At 47.9% G+C, this 5,596-nt stretch overlaps 1 pseudogene; it reads left to right on the top strand.

Annotated features, from left to right (window-relative positions):
- Positions 1-582: 582 nt before the first annotated feature.
- On the top strand, positions 583-1,930 carry LOC101562424 (annotated as a pseudogene).
- Positions 1,931-5,596: the final 3,666 nt, after the last annotated feature.

Here is a 5,596-nt window from a genome sequence, read left to right as displayed (position 1 = left end):
AGAAGAACCTGCTCAGGGTTGAGGTCTCTATCTCCTCTGTAAGGGGATCATCTAGGATCCTATCTGGTGACAGCGCAGCAACAGCAAGTTATTGTTGGAAAAAATTAATAGGCAAGAGGATGGAAGCCATTGAAAACTGTCAAAAACAAAAGGAGCAACTTACCTGATAAAACAAAAGAAAGATCTCAAAACCCAGAGGAAAAGTTTGAAGAAATGGAAGTCATAAGGACACTAATAAAAACAGAGCAAAAGGGCTAGGGAGGCGAGCACAAGGACCCAGGTTCAATTTATGGTACTGCATGCTGTGCTGGCCCTGTGCCAAGCTGGCTGCTGAAACTGGGTGTGGTGGTGCACACCTGTAATCCCAGTGCTGGGCAGGCTGAGACAGGAGGGTCACTATGAGTCTGAGCTGCAAGTTAAAGATAAACACAGTAAACCTTAAGAAAGAATAAGGCAATAGGGCCTGGGATGTAGCTCAGTGGCACAGTGCTCGCCTGGTAAGCATGAGGCCCTGGGTTCAATTCCTGGTACTAGAGGGAAAAAAAAGGCTGAAAAGAAAGAATAAGGTAATGACAGGCTAACATGAACATCCAGAGCCCTGAGAGAATTAGGTATGAGGTCTCTAATGATGGCAGCCTGTGTTCTCCTTCCACCCCTCGATCTCCTTCCCACTTGCAAAAGCTCTGTGTCTGAGTTGCAACATTGCTGCTGAGGCAGCAAGTGGAGCTCACAGCATGGAGCTGGTACTGCAGCATGCTGGGACTTGGTGGCTTTCTCTGGCTAGTGACTGCGAGAGAGTACAAGGGTATTTAAAGGTCAGGAATTTACACAGACTAGAAGCAATACTTGTGACTTTGCAGCTCCTCAAAGGCCCCTTGGGCTGGGAAGATAGCTCAGCAGACTAAGCACCTGCCTGACAAGTGCAAGGACCCAGGCTCGATCCCCGGCATTGCATGCTATGCTGGCCCCTGCATAGTGAGACCCTGTACCAAATAAATAAATAATTTTTTTTTTAAAGGCCCTTAAAAGCCTGTTTCGCAGAGCAGTCTAGAGCCTTCAATTCCTTGGAGCCCCCAATCCCTCAGTGTCCCTTTGACTCCTAGCTGTCATGGTGCATCCCCTTCTTGATAGCTGGATCCCCATAGCCTGCTCTAGTACCTACTCTCCATTCTTCTCGCTAGCTGATTGAAGATCAGCTGTTCAAAGAATGATTGCATAGGCCACCCTTGGCCTACTGCCCCCCACTGGCCCCAAACATCCCCAAGTAGGGCTCCAGAGCTGGCCCTGACACCTGCCCACTGTGACCAGGATGTCACCCATCACTGGATCTCCTTCAGTGGGCACCCCAGCTCTGTGAGCAGCAGCACCAGCACCTCTTCTGACCAGCAGCTCCTAGGTCATGTGGTCCCACTGTCCATGCCTGAGCAAGCCTTGCCCAGGGCTGTGCGCCTCCAGCCTAAGGTGGTCCACTGTAAGCTGCTGGATCTCAAGGACCCTCTGGTCCCACTAGAGCTGAGCAAGCACTTCTTACTTGTTGGAGAAGTGCAAATGCAAGGAATGTTTAGTTCCCTAGACACTGCCCTCTTGCTGAATCAGCAACTGGGAGTGTTTCTACTCAGGCCAGACCCTGGTCAGCTGTAGCACATATATTTGTTCCCAGTGTAAGCATATTCTACCACTGCACCAAGGATGATGAGTGCTCCTTTGCTGACCATCACCACTCCTGCTCCAACTGCTGTGCCATCTGGTCCTTCATGGGCTCCCTTTCTATGGTGCGGCCCTGCCTGCTTTTGTACCTGCTTACACTGGTTGCAATCACCTGCATGGTCCAGGTTGCCTCTGTAAGCACAGGAACAATGTCATCTGCAAGGCAGCCACTGGGGATGCCAAAGCCAGCACACCCGACAAGCCTTTTTACACTGTGGCTTGAAGCCCCAGTGCTGTCCTTCTTGCCAGTCTCCTGAGGCTGATCTTGCTCATCTGTCATCTCCCTAACTCTAGCTTGGGAAAAAAGACAGAGACCACCATGCACCCTCTACTTCCCAAAAGGAGGAAAAACCATTTTGGGGGTTATTGGGGGCTTTGGAACTTTTTGTCAGCAGATGGGGAGGGTGTGTGTGTGTGTTGGGGGGGTTCTTCTTCATAAGACAGACAACAGTACAGGCACAGGAACATATAGAGGAGCTACAACTGCTTGATGGCCTTCCTGGTTCCTTTTCCTCCCTCTCTTTCTCCTCCCACTTGGCCATTATCTTTGGTTTTCATGGAACCTGGCTGGTGCTGGGAGGACTTGTTAATTGAAGAGACCCTACTTTTGCCTTCTTTCCCTTCATCCCCATTCCAGTTTGCCCCAGCTTCTCAGGGAAGATGGAGGACACTTTAGCATCCTGCCAGTATATACTTGGGAGTTGGAGGAATAGAGGACAGCCAAGGAGCCGAAGCCTCCCTGGAGCCATGGGATGGATTTAGGATCCATTGCACCATGTGTTCCTCACTCCCAGCCTTGTCACTAACTCCTGGATGTGTCTCACTCATCCTACACTGTCCCCTGGTTTCTTTGAGTCCCAGATTTGCCTGTCTGTTGTGTGTCCTGAGGTGGGTAGAGAAGGCCGGAGCAGCACATGCAAGCCCAAATATCATTGCGCCAATGGCTGTGGTGTCTTGATCCACTTGTAATGTTTTTATTGAATGATTAAACCAGATGCTAACGGTGTCTTACAAACAATAATAAAAAAACATTTTCTTTTGGGCCACCCTCAGGAAAGGCTGATTTCAAAGACTAGGGAGGTCAATCTCAAGGAGCCCTGCCCACTAAGTAGAGGATTTTATTGGAGAAGAGGAGGCAGCACTTCCCATTGGCAGATTGGCGGTTGTGCTGTGCTGGGGTTGGGTTTCCACTCTTCTGATTCTGCTGCTTGCTGTCATAGCCCTTTGTGTATATCCATGTGATGCACCCATCTCTGTATGTAAATAGGTAGTGAAAAGCAAGCCTGTTTTAGTGTTAGTAGGCTCCAGGACAGAGTCAGAGGAGTTCACGAGAGGTAGGGAAGATTCTCCAGGGACAACTGGAATTGGGCTTGCTTTTGTGCACAGTGTACAACCTTCTCCTGACAATCCCACAAGATGTAGCCACCCTTTCTCTCAAGGCATTCACTCTTTCTTTCAAGGTTCTGTCAAATAACTCAGAAAGTGTAATAGGTCTGGTGGGTGTACAGTACTCAATGAGCCCAAAAGCTGTATCATGTCTGTCAGATATTGAGAGTTTTGCTTGGTGTGGTATTTTGTCCCCTCTTCCTTCTATGACAGGAAGTAGTCTGGGTCAGAAGAAAGGCCCCAGGTGACATTGGAAGTGCATTAGGAAGTGCATCTGAGCATTTCCAGCTTGTTTTGTGGAAACTACTGCCTCCAGGAAGGAGGCAAGGAGGCAAGTAGCCATGAATGGCATGTGCACATAATGCTTCCAAGGCGCCCCTTCCCTGGGAAACTAGTTGTAACATCTTATGATTTAGAATATGTTCATTAGGCATATTGATTGGAGGAAGGGAGAGACTTACTATTTTCTGTTTTATTTATGTAACATTTGCTGGTTTGAGAAAGTGCGTACAAAACCCTGCATTTTCATTCCCTATAAGCTAAGGCATCTAGCTACCCTCACTACAGTTGTGATGGATGTATGGGTGTTCTTGCACAATACAGAGATAATGTAGAGGTAGACAGAAGTAGAAAATGAACACATCCAGCCAACTACTTACACTAATTGAACATATCAGAAATGTACTGAAAGGGCTGGAGGTGTTTTCTTCAAGTGAAGCCTGTAGAGGTGGTCCCCAAAACAAGTGTCTGTGTGCACTCTTCCTGTGAGGCCTCAGGACTCTTCCCAGGGTGTCGGTCTCAAATCTTCTCCATGCGAAACTTGATGCAGTGACCAGAGGCACTTTAGTGATGCTAATCTCCATCGTGTAGAGAATTGATTTGCATAAACTGTGCGTGCACACCTACACATGTACAGAGACACACACATGCACACACAAACACACACATGCGCACGCACGCACGCACATACATGCACTGACCCTCAACCAACAGAGGCCCTGTTTCCTGGTAGATGACCTGAACCCTGACTTTCGTGTACATAACTATAAACAGAATTTTTTTTTAATGGGTTTTGGTTTTCTTTTTTCTTTTCTCTCCTCTTTTGGCTGGCATTTAACTTGCTATGTGGATGTCTTCAGAGCTGTCTCATGGAGTTCTCCTTGGTGCCCTGTGTTCTCAGCAATAAAGGGAAGCAGTGAAGGAAGTGTCCTTCTCCTCCAGCTCTGTTGTAGAGCAATCCCTCAGCAGTTTTTCTCTGACTCCTTGGCAAAAAAATAAAGTAAACATGACTTTCCTAGAGGTCCACCACCCCTTTCCAGGCCATTCAGGGGTCCCGAGGGCTCAAGTACTCAGAAACATGGCATCTTTCTGTCACTGCTTCTGGCTGGTTGTTTCCTGCCATTAGTAGCTTGTTTGGCTGTATTAATCCTCAGATTGAAAAGTGCCAGCGGCTCCCAAATCTCTTGGATCTGGGTCAGGTTGGGGCCTGGGATGCTTTTCAAACGTGCCTTAGCTGCTTGCTTCCCCTGCCCTGGGTGTGCATTAGAGCAGATCAGCACTCAGAGACCACCCTGGGAACTGGGTCTAGGCCAGCAAAGCCCCCCAGGCAAATGACACTTACAATTAAGGGTCCCCAGAGCAGCCACCTGGAAGAGGAGAGATGGGCCCCTTCTGTTGGCAGGGGCTCTTGGGTGCAAAGACATGCGATGCGGGGTTCTTTCAGTGTTGGGGGCCCCCACTGATCCCTGTTGTACATAAGTGGGGTTCGGCAGGCAGTGACTGTCTGAGGTTACACATGTGAGAAGTGTAGGTGTGGGCCAGAATACAGGTGACTGTCACCTTGAAACTCCATGCTTTCTCTAGGGAGTGTGTGCTGGGTGTGGGCCGACAGCTCTGCACTGTGCAGTTCACTAGGGCTTCCTGCTAGCTTCTCAGGCCTCTGGCTCATGACTTGGTAAGCATCTTCGTGCCCTTCTGCTTACTACCCCTGAACGTCAGACCCTGCCTTACCATTTTTTGCGGTGGGTAGCTGCGTGTCTTATCTCGCTTTCTCCTTTCATGCCCTGTGCTTGCGTTTCCTATTACAAACAGTAAAGCTATTCCTGGCACATTCCCTGCTGTGTTCCTGTTTCATTGTCCCCCTTCTCACCCCACCTCAAATGTTACATGGAAAGCTTCCTTTGTATGGAATATTTATTTGGAAGCTCTGTTTTAATAGTATCTATTTTAGAAAGTCTACTATTGTAAGGGTTATTCTGTTTGTGAGGCAAAAAGGTGAATATATGGATCTAGACAAATATCTATAAACATATCTTATTAAATATATTTGGGGGCTTGGGGATATAGCTCAGTAGCATAAGCGCCTGCCTGGCAAGCGCATGATCCCAAGTTCAATCCCCAGTACAAAAAAAAAAAAAAATTAAAAAAAGCAAGAAAGCAAAAGCTCTATTCCCATTTTTTCTTTTATTCTTTCTTCCCATCTCCTTTCTCTACAATCCCTTCA

This window comes from Octodon degus, unplaced genomic scaffold, assembly GCF_000260255.1.
Source record: "Octodon degus isolate 3935 unplaced genomic scaffold, OctDeg1.0 scaffold00031, whole genome shotgun sequence".
Taxonomy (NCBI): domain Eukaryota; kingdom Metazoa; phylum Chordata; class Mammalia; order Rodentia; family Octodontidae; genus Octodon; species Octodon degus.
The sequence above is the reverse complement of the archived record's forward strand: the minus strand, read 5'-3'. Positions and strand labels throughout refer to the sequence as shown.